Source organism: Pleurodeles waltl, chromosome 9 (assembly GCF_031143425.1).
Source record: "Pleurodeles waltl isolate 20211129_DDA chromosome 9, aPleWal1.hap1.20221129, whole genome shotgun sequence".
NCBI lineage: Eukaryota > Metazoa > Chordata > Amphibia > Caudata > Salamandridae > Pleurodeles > Pleurodeles waltl.
In genome coordinates, this window is record NC_090448.1 from 381,133,372 (window position 1) to 381,156,847 (window position 23,476).

The window sequence follows — 23,476 nt, forward strand, 5'->3', positions numbered from 1 at the left end:
AAGCCTGCAACTCTGCCTCAGAGCACCAAGCCAAGGCCCTCTGTCCAATACTAACACTACTTTCATGCCTGCCAGCAGCACAAAAACAGTTGGGAGCCTGCTGTAAAGACGAGGAGCAGTGCGGTGGAGGTGGCGAGAAAGGTAAGGGGGGGGTGTGTGTGTGTGTGTTTTTTTTGTTTTTTTTTTTTTGCTTGTCCTCTCCCCAACCCCCACCACGTGCCACACGGCCACATTTCCCCTGCAAGCCACAACTGGTGACACCACCATCACCGCTCTGCTACCACTAGGACAGAAATCTACTTGGTGAATTTTCAATAAACTGTTGCTCTCCACAAAAGCAGATGTTTGATAAGACTGCTCTTACCTGTAACATTATGTAGGTAGTTGATATTGGACAATAATTTCACAGATCTTTTGGATCTAAAGAGCATTTCATTAGCAAATATGTTTTAGAGGCAGTTGAAAAACTATTGGGAACAACTGCAGATAATAAACCATTGACAGTGGCCCTCAGGAATGTGGAATCAATTAGCACTAGATAGCTAAAGATTTTGGTCGGACTATGATTTATTTTTTTGTGAACCAGAGGATTTACCCACAACACCAATCTGTGGAAATCCTGGTCATTTAACTGATCAGATTGAGGCAGGTGTCTATTTGGTCTCCGATCTTTGGAAGGAAGGCTGTAAATTCTACTGGAAGGAAACTTACTGTGCCAATCTGGCCGTGAGAGTTCTAGTCTTCTTAATAAAGTAGTAGGATATTCGAATACATTTTTGTATCCGACATTGTACTCAGAGGAGCAAATGGGGGGATAGTTAAGTTTTCTAAAAACATTTGCAACTGTCCTATTAGGAGTTGAAAAAGTACAATGCAATTTTTGTCCAGCTAATGTGCTGGACGGATTGTAAGTGCGCAACCAATAAAGCTCTATTGTGCACAAATTATATCAGAATGCCTTTGGTTCCTTTGTCAACCATTTGCAAGCTAGGCGAGGGTTTCTTTTTTTTTTTTTTTGTACTCCACAACAGGGCAGTCTTATCTAATATGAATCAAAACTAAACGTGTTAGTTGGTTAGCATCATTTGAAGTTCACCTACGGTAAAGTATCACAGGGATGAATAGGAGGCAAATAATTAATTACGTCCCGCGAGTACTTTAACCTCTTTAAAAGTTCTTGATATATGGTACTAGCGGTAACCAGAGTTTGGGCATTAAAGGGGTCACCAGAGCATGAAGTACTGTTTGAGCATCCTGAGTGACCCAAGTAAATTACCGACAGCAGGCCTGACATTGCAGACTGCAGTTGCAGTGTAAACTACCTTTAATATGTCAGCCACCCCTAAGAAAGACCTCCTGAGCCAAGGAGATGCAGGGTGCATTATATTAAAGGTGTGGACATATAAGCGCAAGCTTATATGCAGCTATATTGGCAATTTCTATTAAAGGCTACTATGAATGCACGATGGTCCATAGGATAACATGGGCTGTCACCTTGGTAAACCAGAGACTGCCAGTTCCATTATGGTACTGCCAAAATGTGTCATGTTTTGTATCAAACAACATGCCTTCTCACCCCTAACATGAATCTCGTTTCAAGGGTGATGTGGTATGTACCCAGTAATCAACCCTAGAGGTTGCCCCCGAGTTACCCAGATTTCCTATGCTTTAGCCATCAGCCCGCAGCTGCTGCCACCAAGACAGAATTCTGACCCCCTGAGTAGTAGTGCGAGCACTCCCAGGAGTCAGGACAATGGCCGGGACAGGAAGGAGGTCACATCTCTTTCCCTCCCAGGAAGGCTAGTGGAGTGGCACATCAAGGCGGTGAGCTTCAAAGGGCACAATGCCTCTGATATGCAAGCAGGCTGTCCCCCAGTGGAGGACAACGCCGCCCCCACTGCTCCCAGGCACATTTGCACCCAGGCAGGCAGGAAAATTAGTTAGCAGGAGACCGACACCCCAGAAGGATAGCCACACCTCCAAGGTGGGCTGCCTGGTCTGTGCAGCCAAAGAAGACTTCTGCCATCCTGAAAAGTGGCAAATAGAAGGTTCTGGGTAGAAAAGATGCCACAACCCACTGGATGTGGTCACCTCCTGGGTGGATTAGCCACTGGGACTAGCTAGTAGTCTATTGGCTACTTGCACCCACCCCCTAATACCCCTAAATCTAGGATTTAAGTGTCTCCCCTGGCACCTGCACCTCAGATCTGCAACAACTTGTGAAAAAAAAGGCGAGAGAAGACCCACATCCGCGAGAACAGGAACCTGCACTAACAAAAGGGATGATACCTTGAACCTTTGGAAACCTTCCTGGAACTGCTTGACTGCGGCTTGACCTGCACCAAAGACTGCCTCCCCCCGCAACCATTTCTGAGCCAAAGGCAAGCCCAGACTCCCTTGGACTAATGGAACTAGTCCACACCCACCACAGATAAAAAGGACTCCCTGAATCCGAAGAAGCACAGGCCATCTGGCCCTCCGAGGGATCTTCCAAAGATAGGGGGTTCAGTGCATTGTGGGAATTGTAGTCAAGTTACAGCCAGCTACAGGTTTCCACTGGACCTCTGGGAGGGGAGATAGCATGTTCTCCACCTTACCACTGCCAAAGCTTATTGGTGTCCAGTCATCACCACCTTTACTCAATGTTGCAACATGAGGGCACACCACAACACCTTCACCCAATGTCATCTGTGACTCAGTTGTCAAGCTTTTGCATCTGTTTTCTCTCATCCACCATCTCAGTGGTGAAACTGGCAACCGCAGCTCCTTTTCAGCACCAAGGATAGCCAAGCACAGCTCTGCACCAGAGATGCCCAAGGTAGGTGGAGTTGTTCTGCCTGGTTAATCCTGGTTCAGGGGCCCACACAAGCTTAACCCCCCCGTGGGGCAATGAACTTGACCTGCAAGTGACCGAATGTCAGAAGTACCACTTTTTTCAGGACCTGCGGCTCCTGCATTCACCACCATGGACAGCCAGGACACTCTGTACCCAGGCCCCACGAGCCAGGTAAAATTGGTCTGACTATCACAGTACGGGCCTGGGACCCACAGAACCTTAACTACCAGTGGGGTCCTCTGAACAAACCCCGCAAGTGACCAAGTGTCAACAGTGATTTTTGTGTGTTTTTTTTTTTTTCCCCCATTGACTGCATTGGTAAAGTTTGACAGCTTGTAAATGTGTGAATTTTATTTTTCCTCTAAAATCCGTAACTCTAGTTATACTTATCTGATTTACTTTGTTTTGATGTCTAAAACGATACAAAAATCTGCTTTAATTTATAAAAAATGTCTTTCTTTTGTCATGTCATACTTATTGTTCATGTTGCTCATCTAAAATGCTTAACATATAATCCTCTAGTAAAGCCTGACTGCTCTTCGCCACACTACCAAGACTGAGAAGGATTTTTTGTGAATCCAAAGTACTATATTTCAGGTATTGAGAGTATTACGTAGTGAAGCCTAACCAGCATGACTGCACAGTACTCCACTTTCCTGTAGCCTACTTTAAATGTGCTTTCACTGCATGCACTCAATCTCATTCCTCATTACATCCCTACCTTCCTACCCATCCTATTATATTTCTTACTTTCACTGCACTCTTACTCTCCTGTTACTTTTTTCCTGCATCTAAAGCCAGCTCGCTTTTGTTGCTGACTAATTTGCCCAACAGGTTGGACAATTTGGTTCGGTTGATCTTAACACTCATTGTACTTACAAGGGGCATAGCTTAGCCTTCATCTCTGCTGAGAAAGAGATGCCTCGGTTGTAGACTTGTCAAATTGGACCATGTGAGCAGGACTCATGTTAGCGGTCCTCACCTTTTACACATCATTTTATCAAGTGAATGATGGACCCATGTACTAAGCTTGAGTCACAGAGGAGGGCACACAGGCAAATTAATAGGACAAGCTAAGCCAGAGCAGTCATGGGTATAGCTTGGCTTTAAGAGTCCATGCACCAGCAGCACCATGAAAACTGCTGGCATCACTATCGTGCAACAAACATGATGTAAAAAAAAAAATCTTTTCAAAATTCAAAAAGTGTATTCTTTAATATGCAGACATATTTCACCTTTGTGCATCAGATTATGTTGCTGCATATACAGACATTTATTGAAAATGAGTTATTAGAAATCTTCAGTGCTTGCTTCTAATAACAATACTATTAATGAACTAAGAGGCAAGATAGTAGGCATATGAACCCTTAATGTGGCCTAGATTCTTATAGATTGAGCAACATTGTAGTCTATTAAAATATAAGATGTGCTAGTACAGTGTGCATCCTGAAGGCAAGTATTTAAAAGTATGCTCACATATGATAATGAAGAAAACAAAGACTTTGTGAAATAAAGTATGTGCCTAGGATCACAAACTTTTGACAAGTAGGAAATACGGGATTGATCCTAGATTATCTGGTTTCACATTTTGAAAGTGAGGCTCCAGATGGGTATTCTGTCTTTCTCACTCCCACATTTATATTCACTTCTTTGTCTTTCAATCTTGCCTCGGGCCAAGATAACTAGAGATGATAAACCCAACTCAGGGCCCCAAGACCCAAACTACCAAGAAAAAAATGTATTTATTTGGAAAGGTGTCACACCCCACACACCTTATCTGATGCTACTCCACTGAGTATTCCTCGGAAGAGCTTTCCTACTAAACAATGCATCTCTGACACATCAGTTTTTCATTTAAGGAGTGTGTTCTACACTATATTCAGTTATCTGTAGATGAAAGACCAACAAAACGGTTATAAAATATTTTATTCTCTTTCAAGCCATGTCCCTGATGCTGCCCCCACATTCACTGACCCCGTGGACACCTGTACTCAGGACCGCTGCATCAATAATTTTATGCACTTTGACTGATCTATTTTGCAGAAGATTGCACATGGATTTTTTTGTAAACAAACAAAAATGTTGCTGTAGGTTTCTGATTTAAATCCCAAAAGAGTAGGGGCCAGATGTAGCAAAGGTTTTTACCCATTCTGTGTCTATGGTACAAAGTGTTCGTACATATGGCCCTAGGTCTCTTGTGAAGAGTAGTATCTCAGTACTATGCTTGTGTAGAGTAGCTTCTTGTGTTTCTGGTTTTAAAGTGGTTCAGTCTCAATAGTTGTCTTGTACAGAGAAAGCCTTACAGTTGTCTCTTCTTAGGTGGAGTAGACCCTCCAAAATTATGGTTACCTCCTGCCTGTGTTTGAAAACCACAGTTTTGATGTTGAGTGAAATATTTAAGGTAGGTGAACACCTGCCCCCCACAGTGATTAAAGATGGGTTTGGGTCTTCATGAATACTTTTCAGACTGAGTACCTGCTTTGATGGAATGTGTGATGGTCATGGTGACTAAGTTGTACATAGTATTTTTCAGATCTTGGCTTGGTATTGTGTGTGGGTTGTTTTTTAAAGTGATGTTTGCCAATGCTTATTTGCTGATATGGTTGGAACCTGCTGCCCAGCGGGCTCCACTTAGTGCCTGGATTTGCTGAGCCATTGCTTTCCAAGCAGTGGTTGGGGCAATCTCTTTACAGATTCCTCCACCCTGTGGTCCTTTGGATTTATCATGGATAAATCTCTGATAATTACTAGTGACTACATAGCATTCTTGGAATAGCCTCTTCACAAAAATTTGGAGATGCAAACAAGTGCATCTCTTGATCTGCCCACTGAGGTAGTTGCGAGTTGCACGCTGCCAGCAAAACTGTTTGAGACTTACTTTCAAGTGGTTCTATGTAGGCCTGGGTGGAATTTAAATTAGGTTGGAGTAATTTGAGTAACTTTGGTAATTCTGGGTTATTCGTTGAAGCATAATCTCACATAATTTGGGGGGGGAATAATCCTGCTGCAAGAGCACATTTAGGATATGCGTGCAGTTGCCCATGCTCACTATTCATTTTCTGCTGCATTTAGTGTTAGCTTTTCGTCTTATTCCAAAGAATCTCATGGAATTCTCTGGTAATTTTGCAGATTACATTACATAGAATTATGTGAGTTACTACCACCCCAAGTTCTATGGAGCATATTTTTATTGTGATTTGTGCTGGTTTTGTATTGCTACCTTATTCCTTAGCCCAAGTAAATGCTATCCTCTGTTGGCTTAACTATCATAATCCTGCACGTAGAGGCGTGACTCGTTAACGGAGGTTGCTTTGACAAACATTCACATGTAGACCAAACACCTATAATATCCCAGGCATGCAGGGGTGACCAAGCACCTTGAACATACATGAACAGAGGTCTATGCTTTAATCTGTCCAGTCCTGTGCATAGAGGCGTGCTAAAGTGCTTTGCCAATAGCACAGCAAGAGGATCCCGATTGTTCTGCAGTCAGAGAGCGATGTTGTGTTTGTATCGTCATTTTAGGACAACAGAGCATCTGCACATTTATTACCGCAACATATTAGGTATTTTGCTGAATAAGGATTACTGTTTGCAGTTTTCGAAAACTAGCACAAGAGGTGTACGTTTTATACTGCAGTCCAACTTGTAGAGAGAAATAACAAATTACTCTGTTCAGCCTGCTGTGTTGCACAGATGTTTTCATTTTCAACCAACCCAACTCGTTCTTGCAACAAAGCTGGCAAGTCTGTACATAAAGGGGGGTAATGTTGTTATGGCTTTGAAAAATTGGTTGCTAGTGATAGAAATCATTTTTTTGCAGAAAGGAAAAATACGGTCACTGTTTAGTCTTGAGCGATATGATGATAAAAAAGCCATTGCTTGTTGGTGTGTGGTATGATAGACACTTTTTTTTTTTAACTAAAAAAAAAAGTGATCAAGACTCCCTGGAGAGTCGAAACGCATAGGTGGTTGTTGACTGCAATAAAATACACGTTTAGTTATACCTCGTGGAGTGCGGTGAAATTATTCATTTATATATATATATATATATATATATATATAATATAAAATAACCCTTGTGGTTATGAAACTCGTTTGGGTAACTCTACAACAGGCCCCTCTATTGGTAAATGCTGCATAAAATACAAAAAAGTTAGCTTCCAAAGTGTTTGCAAAAACTCTAATAAAAAGAAAAAAAAAACACCTCTAAAAAATCTCTTTTAGGGAACATTTGGGTTTAATAATTATAGGTGAGATGTGTTAGAATATGATGGTGGATTCTTGAATCCCAATTACCAAAATTGCTAATACATCATTTTACAACAATTGGGTAAATTACTTTGAAGAAAAGAAAAAAAACTGATGTCAACCCAAAAGCATTTCATAAAGAAGATATAAATATGCTTGGTTGTTTTTGAAGAACGTTTGCAAATTAAATGTTGCACTATATTCAGAAAAGTAATTATTGCTGTCAAAGGACGCAGTAGTGTGGTTGGTGCAACCCTGGCAAACTAGAAATCATTTAGACCAGGCACCAACAATCCTATCACTTAAGGTGAAATACATATTTCTACAGTGCAGTAATGTCAGTGACATTTTAGAACTGTTAGCACGTCGGACCTTAATAAGTAAACTTACAAGGGGACGCGTATAGGTCCTTGAACCTTTTGAGTCATTCAGGATGCTCTTACCATAATTCCAGAACAGAAACAATAATCCATACAAAATAATCAATAATCCATCAATCAATGGAATCAGTAATTGTCACGCACCATGACCTTTGTCATGAATAACCACGCCTTTAGTAAAAGTTTAGTCAGTTTTTTTCCCTTATATTAACAATGCTAAAGTCATGTAGATTAATCTCCAAATCAAGTGCAATTAATATTGGTTAACCAAAAAGACGCAAGAACCATGATCTTATCAAAGCCTGAATCACAATACATTCTAAAACATCAGTACAAAGCATTAGTAAAGTCAGCTTCAATAGTACTACGTAATCCATAAGAGTTCCGAAAAATAATTGGTCAACCATTTGTCTCTGCAAATTGTCAGTCGTCATGTGAATAACCAACTAAACCAGATTAGCATCAGCATGTGGGGCTTCATGCAAAACAATTTAGAGCACACATTTGGAAAATATATAGCTAAGAAACTATTAAGACAGCGTAGTTGGTACTTAGAAAGAAAAGGCACAAAATTGCAATTTAGTCACATTGTCATCTACCGATCAACGGTATGGGGGAGCAAGCAGAATCAGTCTTCGTCCTCAGGTCATCAGTCGATCAGCAATCATCAGGCTCTCAGTCACAGATTATGAGCCCACTGACAATCTCAAATCTCTTCTTCTCCCAAAGTCACTCTAGATTTCTGGTCTCATCGTCTGCATAGGTCTAATCTGTAACTGGTCTCATCTGTCACTTTGTTATATCAAGGTCACCCAAACTATCCCCTAATTCCCAATTGGTCAAATAATCATACGTTATTACTCTGTCCAGTGAAAACTCTATATCAAATCTATAAATTCTAATATTTCACAATTCATACGTCATTGATTGGTCTGCTTTACAATGTTCTCATCATCTGGCTCGTCAGGTATTGAATTTGTTGCATCGTCTTCACCAGTCAGTGTCTTTATTGTTCGCGTCCTGGGAAAGAACCTCTTGCACATATTACACACAGTTCGATACATTTTAAGGACACTGTCTCCTGTTAGTTGGTTCTCATTGAAAGCCTCTGCTAAGCATTTTTTGCAAGACAATGAGCATTTCAGTTAGTTCAGCATTTTTATTAAACGCTAAGAAATACAGCTTCTTCTAAGTTAAGGCCTATAATTGATTAGCTAGAATATCCTTCATAACCATTAATATGACATATTAATACATTAATTGAATACATTTACAATATTTCATAAGCATTAATCATTATTTAGTACATTTTGTGAACACTGGTGGCCATTCTTCGAGGTTACAATTTCAAATGTGCACATTATTTTTTTCTACGTTATTCATTTTCTACATGTCATTATTCAAAATACGTAAACTCATTAATAATTTCTAATTAAGACATCTGCTTCAGCAATCCCTCCTCTGATGGCTAAATGTCATCACACCAAATTTACCACCCACAAATGTATAATTCTATTTCTTTGACATTGTCTTCTCCTTGAATTTTCCCTATAAATGCTTTCCCTTCTCTTTTCTTCCCTCCTCTGATTAGTTTTAGACCTTTTCAATTTAATTCTTTTGCATAATTTGCACAATCCCCATATTCCTAATAGACAACCCATGACAATTAATATTCCCTGTATACTTTTCAACAGCACCCCATTCCAAATACTTAGCCAATTTCCCACAGAAGCAAACCCCTTACCAACCTTTTCCCAAACACCTGGTTCTTTCCGCTCCTTCACATCACTACTTGTGTTAGTCAGATTAGTATGTAAGGCTCTTATCACTTTACTATTGTTAAGTATGTATGAGCAGCAGTGCCTAGAGTTAATGATTTTACAGACTCCGCCATCTTTCGCTAAAAGAATGTCTAAAGCAAGATGATTTTGAAGAGTCAGCTCTATCCGCAGCCAATTCAGTATCTCAGTAGTATTGCCCCTGAAATAATTGTCAGCATGTTATCCACAATAGTAGACAACTTTCGAATCTTGATCAAATTCAGGAAGACTCCCATTGAAGGAATCACTGCACCAAATATATCTCCCACTATCGCTGAAGAGGACTTCTTCCTCTGTCTCTTATGATGTAATTCTGTCATTTTCAGAACATTTTTCAAATCCTCCATCTGGTAAATCTTTGGGAATCCATCCCCAAATAATGTGTCCCAAATCATCCTCTTGGAAGACGGTAATAAGCATCAAGTCCACATATATAATATATCCCCAGAATCGCAGGGTCCTGGCCATTCAACATAAATGTCCATTTACTCAAACACATGCCTACATTCACTCATACCCACAAATAGTGTCAGTGCGCAATTTTGGCATATATATATATATATATATATATATATATATATATATATATATATATATATATATATATATATATATATATATATATATATACATAGCTTCCCTACATGTAATGCATCTGCATCTAAAGCAAATTTCCTTTGCGTTTTAATTGCAGTGTAAGCATAATCATTCTTGTAAGTCCTTTTCTCTAAGCCTTTTTCTAATGTCTCCTTCAGCACCTTTCTCCTTTCGTCGGTATGATCTAAGAAACTTTTCTCTAAAGGTGTAAGCAAGCATGTGAGGTTATTTCTATGCGCATATGCTGTGCCAAATGTTAGTGTAGATTCAAAGAATCCTCTAAGTAATACTATATTATTATCCCTTGCTATTCTACTCAAATATCTAATGATAGGAACAAACGAAAACACAACATCTTGGTTAGATTATAAATATTGAATATACTCCTGGTTATAGAACCTTGTTAGTAACAGACTACAACTTATCCCGTACGTTAATGGAAGCCTATGATAAGTGATTGCTTCCTCAACTGATGAAGGAATCTGCGTACACACAAGACAGTCCTTTGCATCCTTCGTCTCAACGTACTCACTCAACAAGCGATAGAAAACATTAGAAGAAAGTTCTCCTTGAGCATTAGTATAATCATGCAAATATTTCTCATCTATCTTCAACCTTTCTAAAGGCTTGTAGTCTCAAAAGCAGAAGTATGATTGGTTCCTTTCGCATCAAGAACAGAGATTCCCACAATCAATAATAATTCTCATATATTTACAGTGCCTACCATCCCTAATTTGCTCATCAAAATCAGCCATAATCTGTAAAGAATCAGAAAGCAGAAGTAACTTCAAAACTTGAAGCAAAAATAGACAATTCTTCTTTCAGCAGTTCAGTTTCACTTCCAGGAACCCTCCTTCCTTGTCAAAATCAGTTAGCTTGTTAAAATAAGGTTTCAAAATGTCAAATCAGGCTATCAATGTCTTTTTCAGTTACTTTTAACAGTCTTTCTCAAAAATAATTCTCAGATTGTTTTAACAGTTCAGTTCATAAATCTTCTTTACGTCATGTCAAAATATTGACTCAGAACTTCCCTATCAAAACAAAGACATAAACTCTTGTTGCTATTCTCTTGTAGTTGCATATGCCCATTCAGGACCTGCGTATCTTTGACCTGCTATTCTTTCTTTTCAACTTCTGCTCACCATTCAACTCTCCTTTCATTTAGTTCTTCTTGTATTATCTACTGCTTCCTCGATTGTTGGTTCAACTATCACCTCTTTCCTTTTCTCCATTTGCGAATTCAGCCACTTAGCTCCTTTTCGTGTACCTTCTGTCAATATCCTCTTCAGGACTGAATTTAAATCCTTTTCTTTTTCTGTGGTGTTTTCTCTTGAGGAACATGGAACTGGTTCAGGAGGAGTCGGATCACCTTGACTGTGAGCCACCTCAACTCCCTCCCCATCTGGAAATTGCTCTGTTTGTCTCCCACAATTGTCTGCTTCTGGGAGAACCCCCTTGGTTCTAGGCTCTCCTGCTGGTTCAGTTGAGATAGGTTCTCCAGCACCCTCCTGGAGATCTCCACCTTCGTCTTTCACAGGAGTGAAGGAACAGTCTTCTTCAAGGTTAGTTCAGCTTCAGTTCTTCCTTGCTCCTGTTCCAGTGCTGTAATTTGTTGAACAGTTGTTGGTACTCTCAACAACGCTTCTTCATGATCCAGTGGACATGCCACTTTCTTCGTGTGACTCGCATGAATCCAATTCGGAATCCCAGCACACTTCACAGCTGTTGTAGTCGATACGACCACTTGGTACGGTCCCTTCCGAGGCTCCAAACACATCTTGCACACATGCTTCCGGACAGCAACCCAGTCACCAGCTCCCAGGTTGTGCCCTGGATCATGGATTGCCTCCACCTGGGGAGAGAGAGCGGATTACATCAGCCAGACCCTTGCAGTAATCCAACACCATATAATCTGTAATGTTCACAAGTGCATTTGCTTGAACTGCTGGCAACCTCATTGCTCTACCCATGAGGATATCATGGGGCGACAATCCTGTCCTCCAGTCCAGGTGTGTTTCTTGTTGACATCAACACCAAAGGCAATGCATCAGGCCATTTCTGATTCGTAGCTGCGCACATTTTTGAAATTCTTGACTTCAAGGTACCATTCATCTGCTCTACTAGTCCTGATGCTTCAGGGCGGTAACTGCAGTGCAACTTCTGCTCAATTTTCAATGCTGCACATAGTAATTTAATCACTTCATTATTGAAGTGCGTACCCCTATCTGATTCTAAAGAGATCGGAAATCCAAAGTATGGTATCAGTTTCCTAAGCAAAAGCTTCGCTACTGTGAGGCTATCGTTTATCCGTGTAGGGTACACTTCAATCCAGTGACTAAAGATACACACAATCACCAACACATCTCAAACCTCCACACACAGGCATCTCAAAGAAATCCAATTGCATTCTGCTGAATGGACCTCCTGCTCTTCCAATGTGGCTCAAATTAGCCACTGTCCCTTTCCCGCATTGAATTGCTGACAAATGAGACGGAGATGGCAAACTGCTTCAGATGCTTGTCTAAACTTAGGGTTAAACCAATCAATTTTGAACAGACGAACAATGGCATCCCTCCCAATGTGTTCCTGACCATGATACTACCTCGCCATCTGAGACAAAAGGCTATTTGGTAAAACCAACTGACCCTCTTTTGAAGCTCACAATTCATTGTCTTTCAACACATTTCATTTTGCTCCATGAACGTTTCTCCTCTTTATCAACATTACTCTGCAAAGTTTTTAACTCTTCTAAAGTGTCAATTACTTTTAATGCAAAACCCGTACATGTTGTGTCTTCTTCAGGTAACAATTCTCACTTGTCCTTGAACGATATACAGTTCAGTGTGCGAAACCTTGCGACTTGATCCGCATATCCATTTCCCAATGACACATAGTCCTGCGACTTCAGATGTGCACTTCATTTTACCACTGCAATTTCTTCAGGCAGTTGAATCCCATATATTAACTCCTTTATTCTCTCACCATTTCTCACTGGTGATCCAGTAGAGGTCAGAAAACCTCTCTGACCACAATGACCAAATCCTGAACTATTCCAAATCCATATTGACTATCCGTGTAGATGTTGACTCTCAATCGATCAGAAACATGGCACGCCCTAGTAAGAGCGACCAACTCTGCTACTTGGGCAGAATACATTCCTCGAAGCCAGGAAGCTTCTAAGGTACCTGTAATTGTGCACACACCATATCCTGCTCTCAGTGTCCCTGTACTGTCTCTCAGACAAGAACCATCAACTAAAACAATTTGTTCATTTTCTTCCAATCCGGTATCTCTAATGTCGGGTCTCGGTTGTGTGCGTAACTCAGTTACTTCGAGACCATCATGTTCAACATCTTACTCTTTCTCAATTTCAGTAGTATCACTTGGAAGTAAAGTTTCCGGGTTCAGCACTGTACATCTTTTCAGTGTCACGTTTGGAGCACCCAAAATACTTGTCTCCTACCTAGTCAACCTAGCACCAGTCAAGTATTGGGTTTTTGTCCTTGTCAGTGAAGTCTCAATCGAGTGAGGGACCATTACAATCAGGAGATATCCCATCACCATGCCTTCACACTGTGAAAAACTCTGACCAACTGTACGCAAACAACCTGGCAAGGCTGCTGCAACTGGGTCCAAAATATCCTACTGGGCGACGAGCACCTCCATGGACCTGAGTCAAGACACAATGAACGTGCATCACGCTCATGACAAAACAACGTAAAAGGTTTCATGTAGTCGGGCATACCCAACGCTACAGCTCTGAACAAACTCTCCTTCAATTCAGTGAACGCTTTCATCTAATCCTGATCTAGTACTACGGGATCTGTGACATCCTTATGGATCAGCTTCTGCAGTGGCTTTGAAATGTCTGAAAATTCGGAATCTATTGGCAACAATAGCCTACCATTCCGAGGAACATCATGACATCTCTGAGGTTGGGGACTTATCTGCAGTATCATTGTGATCCTTTCTCTGGATATTTTCCTAGACCCTTTCTCAATTTGGTGACCCAAATACTTCACTACCTTCTGACAGTACTGTGATTTCAGTGGTGACACTTTATGACCATACTTTCCCAGAAATTGGTGCACTGTTACTACTTCTAGCTTGTCTTTGACATGTGACTTGTTGAGAAAGCATCATCTGTTGCTGCTCCATCGGAGCTTGAGGTATCTGCATTTGCTGTCTTGGTACCATGGGAACCTGCTGCTGCATCTGTGACATTTATGCACGGGCATTTGCATCTGTTGCATGGGCTGAAAAGTTTGCACCTGATTTACATTATTCTGAAAATTTGGATTTGGACCTCTCATTCTTGGTCCTATCATATTTTGAAATGTATTGATGTTGTTACCTTGCTGAACAGCACCCTCCTGCACTATCATCGGACACTCCTGCTTCCAGTGTCCCACAGCTCTGCAAATGTGACACAGCAATAGCTTCTTCATTCCCTGCACATCATTTTGAATCACTACAGTATTCAAATCAGGGCCAAGATTCATATTGCCTCCATGACCTCTACCTCTCATCTGAGGCTTAAACATGACATTTCCCTGCTACTGTGGTATCTGTTGCACAAAATTAGCTTGCACTCCTGTTTGAGCTGCCTTAATCTGCATCACCAACGCCTTCTCTTTAAAAAAAAAAAAAATTCAACTCAATCTCATTACTACAGTATTTCGCATACTGCAACACTTCATCAATCGGCTTTGCTTGCCAGCAAATCAAATGACTCTGAATCATCTGACCTATCTCAGGTCTCAATCCTTCCAGAAACCTGAACACAAAATGCAGCATGTCTTGCAGCTGTATTGCTTCTTTACCACTGTACTCCTTGAATGCCTTCAACAATCTCTGATAGTACACATGTATTGACTCCTTTACCTCCTGCACGGTCCTATCAGTTCTCTGCCAATCAATATTCGTGGGCGAAATCATCATCTTCAGGAACTCAATCACCACATAGTAATATTTCATTACCTCAGGAGACTGTACTCTTATCTCTCTCTCTCTGGTTCACTTGTTGGCCAATCTACAGCTCTTACACTCAACCCTCAAGTCATCTGGAACCACTATCTCCAGTAATGTGTTCAGGTCTTCCCACAACCTCTCAGACAGGTTTTGTGAAGATTTCACTCTGCTGATGCCACTCTACTGGCTTTTCCCTCAGTTTTGGATAATCGTTCCTGATAGTGATATTCTATTTCAAGGAACAAGGACAAAATTTCTCTGGAACTTCCCTCATTGGTAAAATCTTTACCAGATCTTTGTCCTGTTTTACACTTCGTCACTTCTAGAGACTCTTTTTCTTTTGTCTCTCTTCTTCATCCATCTGCCTTCCCAATTCTCTAATGCTCCCCAAACCAGAGCAATCTGCAGTAATTATTTAAGGTGTGCTTTCATTCCGGTGGACCTCATGTGTTCAAAATCCTTTGCCTCAAAATGTAATCTGTAACTTTTCTTCAAATGCTTCATTTTCTCAATTTCTATGCCATGTTTCTCTGCCAAATCTGCTAATATCTGGTGTACCTTGTCCACCTCTCTTGTGATTCTCGGGCATAAGTATCTCAACTCTGTCTCTGTGTAGGACTCTAATCTATTCACCCCCATTGTTCCTTCGACTAGTTCACCTGCTTCCATGCTCAATCTGACACAACTGATCTGCTCTTCTCCCTTGGAAGTAATCTGTGGGGTGTTCAGCTTGCCTAACCATTAAGTGAACTGCTGAGCTGTCAGTCCCTGTAACGAAATGTTATTTGCTTGAATCGGTGGCACCTGCTGTACCACTGCACTCTGTGTCTATGTTGTCAATAGCTTCAAGCTCTAACGTGCACTAGGTCCATTCATAGCATCTGGAAGTCCAACGAGTGGACTAAGATCTAATAATGACCTCGACCCATCAAAGGTCTAACCCATAGAAAAGACTACCTGCACTTGTTCATCTGGTCCCCTCCCTCATCATTAGACTGACACATCATTCCTTGTTCGTCCATAATTGGTTTCTTCTGCGCAAAATAATGGTTCCACTGGACCAACAGTAATCAGCAGCGATATTGCATCTGTAGCTGCTCTGGCACCTGTACACTGTGGGAGAGTAACTCCCATACTGGGATTCATTATCTGTGTCAAGTCTGACTGTGTCCCTGTCATTGGCATAAATCTCAGCATCCCCTACGGTTGTACCTGGGGCAACAAAATCGGAGTCTACTCAGTCTGAACCAATAGTGGTCTCTGAACCACTTGCTCTGTAGTCACCACTAAGTTCGAAGTCCTCTCTAAAATAGGCACATCAGGATAAATTCTCTGTATGGGTGGCGGATGCATCTGTGCCTGAAGTACTGGGATATTCAACACATTAGGACTACCTTGGACCACACCCTGTATCTGGCTAGCATTAACCTGTACCAGATCCACTATCTCCACTGCCTGTGCAGCGGGTGTTGAATCAGCACTAGTACTCGGACCACTTTCATGCACTGCATACAGTGGTGGTCGATCTCTCAGTATCTGTGTAACAAGATCCTCCGCATCTGATTCCTCCTACTATGGAGACAAAATTCCTCCTCTACTATGGAAGATTTTCTTGCTTCTTTATTCTCAGATGTACTCTTATTAGTCTTTCGAGTTGCTTTCTTTCCTTCTGTCTCATCTTCCTGCGTAATTGCTGGAAACTACTTATCTCCTTGCAATGTCTCTGATCTACACCTTTTCTGCTCCCAATCCCATTTAGCCTCCGCTAAAGATTTTTCTACTTTACTTACTCTCCTCTCGAATTTCATTTGCTGTTGCTGCCCAGCTACCAACTCCCAAACTGTAATGCCTCAAACTGTGATGGTCTTAGAAGGGGCTTTGACTCGTATAGCGCCATCCATATTTGCTCCAAATTTCTCAAATTGAACGTCCCATTCACGGGAAACGCTAAGCTCACATTTTTCTCTGTCAACTTGCACCATTGCTTTAACCAAAGACATGGCGCGACAACTTGCTCCTCCATTACAATGTAAGCCGGTGTATTTTCTGGCAGGGTAGGCTCTCCTACATTCCCTCTAATGTACGTATCTCCCTTTAGGGCACACTTCAATGCCTTGAAAAACTTCCTCTTTTCTACTTTTTGTTTATTCAAATCAGGAAATTACTTTTACTCCCAGGATTCCTTTCACCCACATTCTCAACCAATTGCCTCTCAAGGACTGCTGCCAATCCGTGCGTGAACCTTCTCACTAACAGACCTATCCCAGCGTGGCTCCAATGACGTCACACTTACATGTACTGAGATAACAGTCTTGGGGCTCGTCCTCCAAAACTTCAATTCACACAAAACTAATGCAAAATATTGTGAGCACTAATCAAAAAACAATAACCAAAAATAAACTTGCTGGTTTACTACAGGAAGGTAACACAATCGCTTCAGAAACCTTACGGATTTTCACTGATGGCCCCTTCGCTCATGCAGCTATTCCTCTTTCTTGGTCTCCCAGATTTGCAAGCAAAATTCAATACGCAAATTTTACTCAACTGATCAATGAGGCTGTCTTGGTGCACATAGGACACGCCAAATCTCAGTCGAAATTTCCTCTTGCCCACTTAACTCACACACTGACTCGTTGACCACGCCCGATCAACCTACTAAACCAGACAGATTATAACATATAACCAAGTGTCACTTATACAATACACTTTTTCAATATATTCTGGAATCTTATACCACGCAGGGTCCGTACATTAACAACCACATGGACAAATTTTGAGCACAAAGCGCCAAACACATGTGACGTTCGACTTATCTACTCTTACTGCAGAGTATGTACACTCCTACTAAAACTTCATTTGGAGTATGCAAACTCCCTAAATCCTCCCATTCTTCACAATTCACCTGCGATTTGCATAAGATGTGCAAGCACAACCTATCTCTCTCACTCTATCACTAGAACACCTGGAACATACCCAACACCACTAGCAGGATCCAGGATCTGTAAAAATCATTTCTGGGCTTAAGGGAACATCATTTTCTCTACAAATGTCACCACTGAAAAACAAAATCCAAATCTCAATAATACTGTACTCTTAACAGATCAATCTCAAACTATTGCCATAACTAAGGACACCTGTCCAGTCTCTTATCACAACTGTTAACACCTGTCACTCCATTCCGAACACCTATGGCAAGCTCCCAAAGAGACTAACTGTAGGAAGTTGGCTCGGTATATACTATCTCAAAGTGAGAGATAGTGTGCACAGTGTCCAATGGTTCCCCTTAGAGGTTGATAGTGGCAAAAGTAAATCATTCTAATGCTCTATTTTGTGGTAGTGTGGTCGAGCAGTAGGCTTATCAGAGGGTAGTGTTAAGCATTTGTTGTACACACACAGGCAATATGAGGAACACAGACTCGAAGACTTAACTACAGGCCAATAGATTTTTATATAGAAATATATATTTTCTTTATTTTAGAACCACAAGATTCAAGATTTGAGGTAAGTACATAAAATGCAAGGCACTTCACACAGGTAAGTATAGAACTTTGATTTAAAACAGAAGTACACACAGTTTTGGTTAAAATGGCAAATAGCGATCTTAAAAGTGGGCACTGCAAAAATCAACAGTTCCTGGGGGGAGGTAAGTTTGGTTAGTTTGTGCAGGTAATTAAACCACTTACACAGTCAGTCTCCTGGGCATAGGCAGCCCACCGTTGGGGGTTCAAGGCAACCCCCAAGCCACAGCACCAGCAATACAGGGCCGGTCAGGTGCAGAGGTCAAAGGAGGGCCCAAAACATATAGGCGCCTATGAAGAACAGGGATGCCCAGTCCTAGTCTGCTTACAGATAAATACCTGCGTCCGCGTCCTCTGGGAGCAGACCGCGGGGGGGTTTGTAGAGCACTGGGGGGGGGGGGGACACACAAACACAAGCCCACAAAACACATCCTCAGTGGCACAGGGGTGTCCGGGTGCAGTTGGCAAAGTAGGCGTTGGGTTTGCTATTAAAAGCAATGGAGAGACCCGGGGGTTACTCTGGCGATGCAGGCAGGGCACAGGGGGGCTTCTCGTGCCAGCCACCGACTGGGTTAGGATGTGGGCTGTCTGCTGGGCACTCCTGCACTGGTAGGTGGTTACTCTCAGTCCTGGTGGATGCGGGTGCAGTGCTTGGGCCAGGCATCGGGTTCCTTTGTTACAAGGCAGTCACGGTCAATGGGAGCTTCTGGATCCTCTATGCAGGCGTTGCCGGGGGGGGGGTGCAGGGTGGTGGACTCAGTGTCCACATCGTTGGAGTCACCTGGGAGTCCTCTCTTCTGTGTTGGTTGTCCTGGACTCGAGCCGGGGGTGTCGGGTGCAGAGTGTGAAGACTCACGCTTCTGGCGGGAAATGAGTCTCTTTAAAGTTGTTTCAAAGTTGCAAAGTTGTTGCAGTTTCTAAACAGTGCCGCTGTTCTCTGGAGTTTCTTGGTCCTTTAGGTGCAGGTCAGTCCTCTGAGTGCTCAGAGGTTGCTGGTCCTGCGCGATGCGTTGCTCTGCAGTTTCTTTGAGTCTGGAGCCAAGTCAGTTGGTATCGCCGTCTCTGCGGGGCTTTCAGGTCAGCAGTCCTTTTTTTTTTTTTTTTTTTTTCAGGTTGCAGGAATCTGATTTCCCGGGTTCAGGTTTGCCGCTAAATACTAAATTTGAGGGGTGGGTTTAGGTAAGGGGGCAGTAGTCAATGGCTACTGTCCTTGAGGGTGGTTACACCCTCTTTGTGCCTCCTCCCTGTGGGGAGGGGGGCACATCCCTATTCCTATTGGGGGAATCCTCCAAACTCAAGATGGAGTATTTCTAAAGGCAGGGGTCACCCCAGGTCAGGGCACCTTAGGGGCTGTCCTGACTGGTAGGTGACTCCTCTTTGTTTTTCTCATAATCTCCTCCGGACTTGCTGCCAAAAGTGGGGGCTGTGTCTGGAGGGGTGAGCATCTCCACTAGCTGGGATGCCTTGGGGTGCTGTAACAGGCATGAGCCTTATAGGCTCACCTCCAGGTGTTACAGTTCCTGCAGGGGGAGGTGAAAAGCACCTCCACCTAGTAAAGGCTTTGTTCCTGGCCACAGAGTGACAAAGGCCCTCACCCCATGTGGCCAGAAACTCGTCTGGTTGTGGCAGGCTGGCAGGAACTGATCAGCCTAGCACTAGGAGTCGGACTGGTATTCAGGGGGCATCTCTAAGATGCCCTCTGGGTGTATTTGATAATAAACCCACACTGGTGTCCGTGTGTATTTATTGTGCTGAGAAGTTTGATACCAAACTTCCCAGAATTCAGTGTAACCATTATGGAACTGTGGAGTTCGTGTATGACAGACTCCCAGACCATATACTCTTTATGGCCACCCAGCACTTACAATGTCTAAGGTTTTGCTTAGACACTGTAGGGGCATAGCGCTCATGCAGCTATGCCCTCACCTGTGGTATAGTGCACCCTGCCTTAGGCTTGTAAGGCCTGCTAGAGGGGTGACTTACCTATGCCACAGGCAGTGGGGTGTGGGCATGGCACCCTGAGGGGAGTGCCATGTTGACTTAGTCATTTTCTTCCCACCAGCACACACAAGCTGTGAGGCAGTGTGCATGTGCTGAGTGAGGGGTCCCCAGGGTGGCATAAGACATGCTGCAGCTCTCAGAGACCTTCCCTGGCATCAGGGTCCTTGGAACCAGGGGTACCATTTACAAGGGACTTATCTGTGTGCCAGGGCTGTGCCAATTGTGTGAACAAAGGTACAGTTTAGGGAAAGAACACTGGTGCTGGGGCCTGGTTAGCAGGGTCCCAGCACACTTGCAATCATAACTGCCTTCAAACGGCAAAAGGTTAGGGGGGTAACCATGCCAAGGGAGACATTTCCCTACACTAACCATCAGTCTGCTACCATAACTGTGAGCGCGTCGGACCTTAAGTAAATTTACAAGGGGACGCGTATAGGTCGAAGAAACTTTTCACACGTTCAGGATGTTCTTACCATAGCTCCAGAAGAGAAACCATAATCAATACACAATAATCCTTAGCCAAATCAATAATTATTGGAGTCAGTATTGTCACGCCCCATGCCCTTTCAGCCATGAATAACCACACCTTTAATAAAACTTTAGTAAGTTTATTTCCCTTATATTAACTATGCTAAAGTCATGTAAATTAATCTCCAAATCAAAGCAAGTGGAATTAATAATATTGGTTAAACAAAGACTCAAGAACCATGATCTAATCAAAGCTTGAATCACAATACATTCTAAAGTACAGTACAAAGCATTAGTAAAGTCAGCTTCAATAGTACTACATTATCCATAGAGTTCAGCAAAATAATTAATCAACCATTTGTCTCTGCAAATTCATTTGTCATGTGAATAACCAACTAAACCAGATTAGCATCAGTATATGGGGCTTCATGCAAAACAATTTAGAACACAAATTTGAAAAACATCTATTTAAGAAAAACTATTAAGACAGTACAGTTGGTACCTAGAAAGAAAAGGCACAAAAAGGCAATTCAGTCACATTGTCAAAGCTACCTATCCACGGTATGGGTCAGCAAGCAGAATCAGTCTTCGTCCTCAGGTCATCAGTCGATCAGCAATCATCAGCTCTCAGTCAGAGAGTATCAGCCCAATGACAGAATCTCAAATCTCTTCTTCTCCCAAAGTTACTCTAGATCGCTTGTCTCTTCGTCTGCATAGGTCTAATCTGTAACTGGTCTCCTCTGTCACGATGTTATATCAAAGTCACTGAAACTATCCCCTAGTTCCCAATTGGTCAAATAATCGTATGTTATTACTTTGTCCAGTGAAAACTCTATCAAATCTATGAATTCTAATATTTCACACGTCGTTGATTGGTCTGCTTTATGATGATCTCATCATCTGGCTCGTCAGGGATCAAATTTGTTGCATTTTCACCAGTCAGTGTCTTCATTGTTCGCGTCCTGGGAAAGATCCTCTTGCACATATTACACACAGTTCGATAAATTTTAAGGACACTGTCTCCTGGTAGTTGGTTCTCATAGAAAGATTCTGCTAAGCATTTTTAACAAGACAATGAGCATTTCAGTTAGTTCACTCTGTCAGCATTTTTATTAACTGCTAAATACAGCTTCAGGTGAGGCCTGGCAAAACTAGGCGAAGACACTCGCTAAGTTTAGGACTATAATAAGCTAGAGCATACTTCATAACTCTTAATATGACATATTACTACATTAATCTAATACATTTTCAGTATTTCATAAGTATTAATCATCATTTAGTACATTTTGTGAACACTGGTGACCATTCTTCGAGGTCACAATTTCAAAAGTGCACATTATTTTTCTCTACGTTATTCATTTTCTACATAAGTCATTATTCAAAATACGTAAACACTCATTAATAAATTCTAATTAAGACATCTGCTTTAGCAGAACAGTTTAAAAAAGTTTTGTCAGTAGGTGGGTTATGATAAAGGATTTGAACATTTTATTAAGTTGAATGTGGATACCTTGCCCTGGCAATATTTGATTATGTGCTGACCTTTGTACCCTCAATAGCAGCATTGTGATCGAATGTCATCCTTTGCACCACATTTAAGAACTGCTGGCGATCATTGGTGGTTCTTTAGACTTCATAATGATTGAAATCCAAATATCAGGTTGTTCTTTCTGAAAGATCTATAGATCATACGACTGACTATTTGACCCATTTATATACCTTAGAAATCCTTTTCGTAAAGCATCTTCTGCTAATGTTACAGAAATTAACAGATTATTTAAAGGCACCAGCGTTGTCCAAACATTTGAAGATAACGAACATCTTAATTTTTTCAAATACAGTACAAAAACATCTTATTCTTGAAAGAGTTTTACAGATTTTAACAAAAAGGTATGACTATCACGAGAAAAGTGTACATTTTTACAGAATGAAGTTGATTAGTAGGTCACACCATTTCAGCTAATGGTATCAAACAAAATTGATTTGCATGAAGCTATTAAGAGTGCACCTAAACAAAGATTCACCAAGATCGTTTTTTAGGACTAAATTAATATTGTGAACGCTTTAAGAGTATACCTTCATAGATGAACCATTGAGAGGGCTATTGTGTAAATAGGAATTATTCACATAGGTGATGAACCAGATGCAGCGCCAGAGTTTGTGCATGGGCTAATTATAGCTGCACCCTTTCTCAAAACGTTTGATGCGTTGGCTAAGTGCCCTATTACAGTTGATTCAGCTCTATCGTTATTGGAGCAGTTTTGCCACAGTTGCATGGCAACAAGGACCAAGTGGTTAGTTTTATTTCACATGCTTTGAGGAACATTACGGTATAATGGATAAAGAAGCTTTGGCATATGCAGCGTTCTCTGAAAGGTTCAGAACATATTTATGGGGTAATAGGTTTTGTCTGCTTACTGATCATAAACCACTGGTTTAGCTTATCAACAGTAATGGTATAGGTAGGGAATCTGGCAGATGTGTGGCCGATGACACATCTCCAGGATATTTATTTTACATGAAGTATATTCCTAGAGGCACGAATATATGTGCAGTCACACATATCCCCTGCCAAGTCTGAAGATTTAATGGTGGAAGATGAGCGTGTTTTGCTGTAGAGGATGCCCTACAGGT

General features: G+C 41.7%; 1 protein-coding gene across 2 annotated transcripts in view; it reads left to right on the top strand.

The window, feature by feature from the left end:
• LOC138259339 (uncharacterized) overlaps positions 1-23,476 on the top strand; it is a 640,620-nt gene that overhangs the window by 166,192 nt on the left and 450,952 nt on the right. The gene's annotated exons all lie outside the window — the stretch shown is intronic.